The sequence below is a fragment of the Mus musculus genome, chromosome 4 (assembly GCF_000001635.26).
Source record: "Mus musculus strain C57BL/6J chromosome 4, GRCm38.p6 C57BL/6J".
Taxonomy (NCBI): Eukaryota; Metazoa; Chordata; class Mammalia; order Rodentia; family Muridae; genus Mus; species Mus musculus.
The window spans coordinates 46,198,708-46,208,437 of NC_000070.6; the positions used below are offsets into that span (position 1 = coordinate 46,198,708).

At 45.2% G+C, this 9,730-nt stretch overlaps 1 long non-coding RNA gene across 2 annotated transcripts; it reads left to right on the top strand.

The window, feature by feature from the left end:
- The first annotated feature begins 3,720 nt into the window (after positions 1-3,720).
- Positions 3,721-8,981, top strand: Gm31617. Of its 2 annotated transcripts, none has more exons than XR_390536.3 (3): positions 3,721-3,853; positions 7,281-7,471; positions 7,976-8,981. It is a non-coding gene; the product is annotated as a predicted gene, 31617 (long non-coding RNA). The 2 variants fall into 2 exon arrangements; XR_390535.3 differs by having other exon boundaries at positions 3,737-3,853; positions 7,952-8,981.
- Positions 8,982-9,730: the final 749 nt, after the last annotated feature.

Sequence of the window (9,730 nt, forward strand, 5' to 3'; positions counted from 1 at the left end):
CCACTCTAGAACATTCTTTCTTGTCAGTTTAGAAACAAACCCCACAACCTTTAACAGTCACCTCACCCCTGCTGTGAGCATCCAGGTACTAGCATATGCTGTCTCTGTTGGATCCAGACGTGGGCATGGATTGCTGAAGCATGCGGAGACTCCGTGTCTAACATTCTAAAGAACTGCCGTGGGCTGGAGAGATGGCTCAGCAGTTAAGAGCACTGACTGCTCTTCCGAAGGTCCTGAGTTCAAATCCCAGCAACCACATGGTGGCTCACAACAACGAATAAAGCGATCTGGTGCCCTCTTCTGGTGTGCCTGAAGACAGATACAGTGTACTTAGATATAATAATAAATAAATTTTTAGACCAAAGCAAGCGGGGTCGAGGCAGAGTGAGCAGAGGTCCTGAATTCAAATCTCCAGCAACCACATGATAGCTCACAACCATCAGTACAGCTACAGTGTGCTCATATATGTAAAATAAATAAATCTTTTAAAACAAACAAACTCCTGCTGTGCTTTCCAAAGCAACTGTTGAGAATACTTACGGAGTCTGCAGCAGTTCTAGAGAATTCCCCTAGGGAGTGAGAAAGCCATTTGTGTGGCCAGAGTGCAGAGGAGAGAGCTAAGTGACCCTTATCTACCAAGAAAGTCTGGACGAGCCAATCCAAAAGATTACTGCTTTGGGTGTGACATCCATGGAGCAAAGGCACAGGGTGGGCTGGGGGTTCATTTTGTTCCCATTTGTCTGAACATTCATCTCACTTCAATAACTACCAGACCCAGGGATACAGGACAGGAGGGACAGATAGGGACACTTTCATATTCCATACTAGAAAGACACACTTGTACTCTGCCAGGTGGCAGAGAAGTCTCGACGTGTACTTATTAATACGTTAGCGTGAGCACGCTGTTAGCGCTTTGCTTGTTTGGGGCTCACACCTCTTCCTATCAATCCAGATGCCCCTGGAGAAGCCCAAAGTTCACACTGCCAGATACTAACTCAACCCCATGTTTCAAGAAGTGTCTGAGCCCAGGCATTCATAGGATGGAATTTCATAGAAAGCAAGCAAGGGATACAAAGGATGATAATGAGAGTCACGGACACCGCCTTCGGAGTGTGAATCCAGAGGGGCAAGACGGAGCTTTGGAATGACTGACAGACTTTCTTCCCACCCCTTCCCTATAAAGCTTCCTAGATGGAGATGAGATGGAAGGCAGGTGTTTGTCTGTTTGCTTGCTTGCTTGCTTTTTAAATTGGTAACCGGGGACCAAGGAGATGGCTCAGCAGGGAAAGGTGCCTGTTGCCAAGCTTGACAATTTGAATTTAATCCTTGTGACCCATGTGGTAGCAGAAAGTCACATGTGCCGTGGTACACGCATGCACAAATAAATTAGTAAATGCAATAAAGTTTAAGATGTAAATCTGCTACCTTCAGGAATTATCTGTTCTCTGCTTTATTTTATCTGTTCTCTGGATAAGCCATAACATCCTGATAGAGTTCTTGTCTCTGCTTGACCTTTGTGGCCACAGGCAGTGTGAGCTCCCAGACTCCCAGCCGTGATCACATTCAGAGTTGCCTCCAGCCACCACGATTCTCAGATGTTAGAGACAGAAGTGTCGATAGGGTGAGGGTCTGATCCACACGGACAAGAAGGCATCAAAGCTCCACCAGACTCCTATGCAGGGAGCTCGGCTCAAGCTGGCAGGAGCCTGTGTTAGACTTTCCGCCACCATGACAAAATACCTGGTATGGACAGTAAGGGGTGAGGGGCTTGGAATTACTTCTTTGGCTCCCAGTGTGGAAGGTTGCAGCCCGTCATGGTGGGAATGGCACAGTGGAGTGGAGCCGCTCGCTCCAACCAGATGTACTTTTAAAGGCACATCCCTGGTGACAAGCTTCCTTCAGCTGGGCCCTGTTTTGTCAAGTTCCCTCCCTCTGGGGATGAAGTGTTGAATGCATCCATCTATCTGAGACATTTCAGATTCAAACCATAGCAGACAGCTTAGGGAGGTTGGGCATTTATCTTTCAATCATTTAGAAATTCTTCGCTTCCTCACAAACTTGTATTCTGTTTTGTTTTATTTTGTTTTGTTTTGTTTTCCTTTTTATGTATCCTAGGCTGGCTTCAGATTTAACATCTAGCCAAGGATAGCCTCGAGCTTTAGCTCCTCCTACATCAACCTCCCAAGTCATGCGCCACCATGTCTGTTTTATGTGGTGCTAAGACTCAAACGTAGGGCTTCGGGCGTTTGTGACAAGCACTCTACGAACAGCCACATCCCCTGCCCCTCCCTTCACATTTTTAATTTAAAAATATTTCTAGCTCGGCGCGATGACTAACCACTGTAATCCCAGCACTTGGGAGGCTGAAGTAGGAGGATTACCATGCATTCCGGGTTGGCCTGGGTGACATAGCAAGATCCTGTACATTGTGCAATGACTAAATCAGTTAACATGCATGGGATCCACATACTTATTCATGGTCAGAATACTAGACTTCTACTCTAAATTCCCAGTGGGATTGCTGTATGACACTGCAGTTCTTTCAGCTTTATTTGTTTCCTATTTTATTATTTTTATTATTATTATGTTTGTGCACACACGTGTGGGAGCCAGAGGACAATTTTGGGGACTTGATTTTCCACCATAAGTTCTAGGGATCAAACTCAGGTTGCCAGTTTGCACACTGCTAGACCACCTCCCCAGCCTTCCGAACTTAGTTTTTGATGAAATGTCCTATTTCTCTCAAATCACACGACTCCTGTCTCTTGGGCTCTCTCTTTGATAAATACCTGATTTTCAAAAGTGAACTTGGCTTTGTTGATGCTGTGTGTTTGCGGCTTGGAGTGTGCTGGTTGGCGCATCTCCACCGAGCTCCATCCCTACCCCCACCCTCTTTCAGAACGTTTTCCTTTGAGACAAGATCTCGCTAAGTTGCTTAGACTGGCTTTGAACTTGCTGTCCTCCTGCCCCACCCTCCCAAGTAGCTAGGATTACAGGTGTGTGCCACCATGCCTGGCTATTGTTCTCGTTTCATAAAAAGAAATCTAGCATATGTTCAAGGTGAAATGGTACCTGCCAGTCACCCTCAGTCTAAGAGGACAATAAAGAGGGAGGCAGGCTTCGGTGACAGGCTGGAGCAGGCCCAAAGAGGCCAGGGCCTGCACTTTGTTAAAGAGGAGCTAAAAAACCCAGGGTTCTAATGTGAAACCTTCATTCTCTAATGGTTGACACCAAAGATAGGAAACATGTGCTATCTTGTACTTCTTCCCCAGCATCTCCACCATGGTCCTCTTAGCCCTGCTCACCAGCCCTGACCTGCACTGCTCAGCGGTTGATCCATGAGCATGGACTTGGCTGATCTGTGGCCTGAACATATCACCCTTGCAGCAGCAGACTCCCAGATATGCCTCATGATAGTTGAAGTATTTATAGAGCCTTAAAAGGAAAGGGCTACTTACTAGGAGGCGGGGGCATGGAATCCCATTAAACTCTGAGTCTTAACCAATCTCAGTGAGTTAGACAGGTTATGTCTTCTCCATAAGCCTCAATTTCTTTACCTATAAAATGCGGATGAAATTACCCACAAGTGTGTTCAAGGTCCTGGCAGTTATCGGCAATGGCTGTTGTCAGCAATAGCCAGTAGGGGGCACCAAACTAAACCAAACCAAACCCCACCTAGTGACCTCACTCCTAGTTGGCTGGGAAGTTATAAATTAAATTACACTTTGCACTGCACTTGGGAGCCATCATCTAACACAAGCAGATTAGGAGTGATACAAATCGCATCGTCAACGAGGAAAGCTCTGTACTTGGGCACTTGTTCTGGATGGAATTTGGGGGCTGTTTGACCTTGGTAATGACAATCTGTCTGAAATCTTCCTTTCTTGGAGGCCAAGATGGTGAGGCCAGGGTACCTCTACAGGAACCTTCTAGCTGTCTGTCACCAACGTTCTGGTAGAAATCAGTGCGGGACAGCATCCAGGTGCGGAGGTCCGGGAGGAGCGGGATCTAGCTGACTTCTGCACGCCCTGGCCCCAGGCTGCGTGGTGATTTGGTCCGGGTCCAGGGAAAGGCGCATCGGTTCATCCCAATCTCACAAAGGAGTGCTCTCAGAGACCTGGGTGGCGGCGTGTTTTCCTGCAGTAGCACGATGCTTTTCCAAACCTTTTGTGCAGGTTGCCGCTGCAGCCACAGAGACCACCCAGCCTGACAAAGAAAGGAATTCTTGTGTGCAGTTGACAGCCCTCAGGTTGACGGCTCTGCTTTTGCCCGGGAGGCTGTCACTCGCAGAACAATGGCAGCGAGCAGGGTGGCTCTCACCTGAGACGGGAGCTGCCGCCCGTGGAGGGGGAAATGCGGGTCTATGAGCTGCCAGAGAACCCGCCTGGCTCCAGAGGCTGCTCAGGGCTGGGGTGCTTTCAATCTGCTGAGCAGAAAGCAGAGAGTTGAGACCTTAATCCCCACTCACAACACAGACACAGACGCACATTATATATTAAATATGATGAATTATTGGTACTGAAACATAAATCTCTACAACATCGTTTTGGGTGAATGAAGTCTTTCATATTTAATAAGGTCTTAACTATATATATGCTCTCAATTGATGAATACATACAGCTTAATTCCCATTTCTGGAAATTTCTAAAGCTGTTGAAATTAAACTAGAATACCAAAGTTCAGGTGACCTGCTGTTGCCTGAGAAACAGGGAAGGCTGGCTGCAAAGGGATGTGGGGGGACTTCCCGGGAAACAGAACTGTTCTATGTCCTGCTTGAGTGACCACCAGTCTGTATATGCCCTTGTAAGACGACTTTCGACTGTTAGCTTTGCATTCCCTCATTTTACACTGTGGCAAATTTCACCTCAATATTACTGATTTTTAAAACTGATTTACAAACAAACTATGACTTTTCTTATTCAAAAAGAAGTTCAGCCATATAGGAGTTGTGTTGTTGTTGTTGTTGTTGTTGTTTTTAAATACCCTGGGACTCAAACCCTGGAAAGAAAAATCACAATAGAAGACAGCAAAAATGCAGATGGTTTACAAAAGGCAAGGGAAACTCAGCCATATTCTCATTGCCTGGAGGTTTACACAGCTATCATTTTATATTAACACCACTGCCCTTCTGTTTTCACAAAATAAATTGTTTTGTAATCTAATCTATTTATTTATGCATCAAGTTGAGAGCATAGATACACAGTTAAGACCGCATGAGGTACCAAATAAAATAAAATAAAATAAAAATTCTCCATGTCTCACCCCCGAGTCAGTCACTTTCATCATTGACTTATACATTATCCTAAAGAGGCTATGGATGAAGACACTATGCATATGGACATCACACATAAACATGCTATGCATAAAGATGGCGTGCATATGCGTGTGAGGCTCCCTTCGAGAGCACAAAATGCAGGCATTCTGTCCTCACAATCTGTGTCCATATCAGCTAACTTTCTATAACATGACAGCTTGTCTTCCCATGTCCTTAAAATATTTCTCCGATGTCGTTTTTTACCGTCTTTCGCCTGACACAGAGTGTAAATGAAAACACGCCAGGTCTACAGATCAGGCCCCCAGCACAGTTACACACTTCCTAGCCAGCACCGATGGCGAAGGGAGCGTTTCCAGTGTCCCAGAACCTGCTTTGGACTATCCCCGACTTATGGTGGCTCCTCCCACAAAGGCCTAACTTTTCATTCCTGTTCCTCCCTGTCACTGCAACATTATACAGTGGGTTGTACAACATTTGTGGGTTTTAAAGTTTATTGTTTTTAGTATGTGTGCATGCATATGTGTATGCGTGGTGTTTCGGTGAGTGTGTACTTGCCATGGCATGTGTGTGGAAGACAAAAGAGTTTTTGTGGAGTCCACTTGCTCCGTCCACCTTTCAGTGGGATCTGGATTAAATCCAGCTCCTGGGCTTCCTGAGCAAGCACCATGTGACCGCCCCCACCCCTGCCTTTATGTTTATATTCTTCTATTCATCAGTAAGTGAATGAAGTCCATCAATGGTACATATAATAATGTATTTGCTCTCGTTGCCATATAGAGTGTACCTCTGTGTAAAGATGTCCCAATTTCTTTCTTCATTCTACTGTTGATGGACATGCAGGCTGTTTCCAGACTTGGGCTATTTCAGCTGGCATAAACGTTCCTCCGATGTCATTGGTGAACGCATCTGTATACCCTGTTAACCACATACCTAGGAACACAATTGCTAAGTCATAGTCAATACATGTGTTTAGCTTTGACGGTAAAGGCCAATTATCTCAACAAAAAAAAAAAAAAGAAAGAAAAAGAAAGAAAAAGAAAAAACAACTGGCTCCCCCAATTTACCTCTCATCTCTAGTGTGTGAGTTCTAATTGCTTGCATTCTAATCTACATCTATTTTAATAGCACATCATTGCATAGTTAGGAAGCCACATTCCTAGAGGCAGCAGTTCTTTGCCATCAACTTCTGGCCTTCTCATAAAGCCTGAGCACCCTTCCCAGAATATGACATAGCAAATTCAAGCTTTATCATTAACATGCTAAATAAAGCCAGCTAGAGGGGGTCTAATACTACTCAAAATGAGCATAGACATAAAAGGACAGGGCTGAGGGCATGGCCCAGTAGTAGAGTGCTCACCTACCATGCACCAGGCTGGGTTCAATCCCAAAATTTGTCCCAGAATGCATGTGCCAGCCTTTTGTACTGTATCTTCTATGAAGGTACATTCTTTTTTTTTTTTTTTTGGTTTTTTTTTGGTTTTTCGAGACAGGGTTTCTCTGTGTAGCCCTGGCTGTCCTGGAACTCACTTTGTAGACCAGGCTGGCCTTGAACTCAGAAATCCGCCTGCCTCTGCCTCCCGAGTGCTGGGATTAAAGGCATGTGCCACCACGCCCGGCTGAAGGTACATTCTTGACTTTCCCAACTGTTGCAATTATTTGTTATTTATTTTCATGGTAAGAGGGGTTGAGCCCAGGGTCTCATATACACTGTGAAAGTGCTCTACCACTGAGCTACATCCCCAGTCCTTTCTGTATGCTTTATTTTGTATGTTTTATTTTGAGATGGTGGGAGCAGTTTCACTAAGTTGCCCAGGCTAGCCTTGAACTCATTTTGTAGCCCAGGCCTTGAACTCACTTTGTAGCCCAGGCTGGCCTTGAGTGTCCAGTCATCATGCCTCATCCTTCCCAGTAGCTGGAGATTACCTGGCTTATTTTTGTAAGAACTCCCCATACGAACATTAGCTGTCTGCAAAATTTTTAATCATATTTGTCATTTTGTGGTTAGGAGGAGTGGATACTATGTTTGGTGAAATGGCGCTACACCAGACGTAAAGCCATAGGAGAAACCATTTTCTTCTTCAATTCTATGAAGTTAACCAAGACCTGGGGCTCACAGTCCCGAATTTGGAAGTAAAAAAATAAGAAGTCTCAAAAGGGCAAAAGCTGAACAAACTCCCAGGATGGGAAACTCACCAGGTAGGAATATGTGACCCCACCCCTACCCTCTACCCCCCCCCCCACCCCCAGCAAAGGTCTCCAAATCCCCTGTTCCCCAGGGAGAGGGAGTCAAAGGTCCAAGGTGTGTACACAGACAGCCCTTAAGAGGAATGCGGGTTTTGTAGCTTGGGGTTTTCTTCTCCTTTCTAAGCACGTTTCGCATGCCAGCAAAGGGTGTGCATATAGGGGTGGGGGTGCGAGGGGGAGTTCAGGGTTACATGTCATGCCATCCCTAAGCCACTTCAAAAGGAGAGCCAAGCCCAGAACCTTCCACGGAGCTGAAAAGTCCCTCCTGGTGTTTTGGTGCCTTAGTTCCTGCAAGGGAATGAATGGCTCAGGGTGAAGCAGCCCAAGGGTGGGAACCAGGCTTGGGTTCTGTGAAACGTGACTGGCTGAAACGGTTCCTTCCGTTCTGAGCATGTGCTTCACAATCATAAAATACTCCCTTTGTTATAACAGAGAGGTGAACTCTCTGCTTCACAGCTCAAAACTGAACGTCCAAAGCTGGCCAAGGTCTCTGCATGCCTATGACTGTGCACCGACCTGAGTCTCTGCACGGGAGAAAGAGTTTTCTGCTAACCTCTTCAAGCCAAGGCTACATACTGCACACCTCTCTTAGAGACTGACCATGACAAGTTGATTGGACACTCCGAGAAGTCACAGGATGGGCAGGTTGACTCTTCCCTAGAGTTTACCAAGTCCATCTGACCACTGAACCTTTTCTCAGGTAACATTCAAGACTTCTTATGGAACTTAGTTTGAGGCAGAAAATGCATTTATTCTAAGCTAGGTGTGGTGACTTACATCGGTAATCCCCGATACTTGAAAGCTGAGGCACGAGGAGAACTGTGAGTTTCAATCTGGCTGAGGCTACACAGCGCGTTCCAGAGGACCTGGACCACAGAAGGAGAGCCTATCACCAGGGGAGGGCGAAGAAAATAATTCTGTATCATATACACTTACTAATGACAACTGCAGTATCTTAAGTCATTAACATATTCTTCAAGATTTATTTTTATTTACACATACAAGTGTTTTGTCTCCATGTATGTCTGTGCAACATGTGCATGTAGTACCTGCAGAGGCCAGAAGAGGGCATCAGAACTCCTGGAACTTGAGTTACAGACGGTTGCAACCAACCATGTGGATGCTGGGAACCAAACCTGGGTCAGAGCAACCAGTGTGCTGAACTGCTGAGCCCTCTCTCCAGGCCCTGGGTTGTGCTTTTAAATGTATAAAATAGGTTGTGAGATACATTCTCTATAATGTATTCTTGGGTCACTCAGGCTTGAAATCATTCGTAATACATGCTAATAATCTCATATCCGTATGTCAACATTCTTACAGGTGTTATTATTATCAACTTATGACCTATTTTCAAACTTCTCAGCATCATCATTGTCAACCTTTATGACACTGTTAAGTGGAATTTTCACAAACACCCATAAATAGATTTTCTGTTTAGACCATTAAAAGGTTTCAGATTGCAGTTTTGTTCAGTATGGGCTTTTTCAAGTTTTTAGCAAAACATAGAAAAGCATAAAGAGCTATAATCTGTTCCCCAAAACAAACCCAGCAATTATTCTCATCAGTCTTTATGTGTGCACAGTTTTTACAGAGTTAACATAGGACTTAGTAATTTTATATATTTGCTGATTCAACATTTTAGCACTACTTTACATTAATTTTTTAATATGTGATGATTGTATAAGCAAAATTTTTTTAAAAGATTTACCTCTTTCTTACACACGCACACGCACTGGCACACGCACACACCATGTGCATGCAGGTGCCCAAGGAGGCCAGAAGAGGGCATCAGACACCTTGGAACTGAAGTTGCAGGTGGTTGTAGGATGCCTGATGTGGATGCTGGGAACCAAATCTGGGTCCTCTAGAAGAGCAGCATGCTATAACTTCCTTTTTTTCAAAACCTATGATAGTTTTTAAATGCTTTAATCTCCCTTCTAGCCTACCACCCACCAGAGGCAGTGGGAAAGAAAGGGTACAGGGGAAGTGGACCTGTTTAGAAATGGTTCTTTGGAGCAACTTCCATCTGTGTTGTCTGGAAATCGGCAGTTCAGTTCACAGGTCAGCAGTGGCAGCTCGATCCACTGGAGGACACTTCAGCAGTCCAGGTTGGTAGAGTCCGGATAGCAAATATGAATCAGTAGCGGTGGTGCTACCTAGCCGGAACAGCCAGGTCTCAGGCTCCGCACAAGTCAGTAGGAGGGAGCAGGG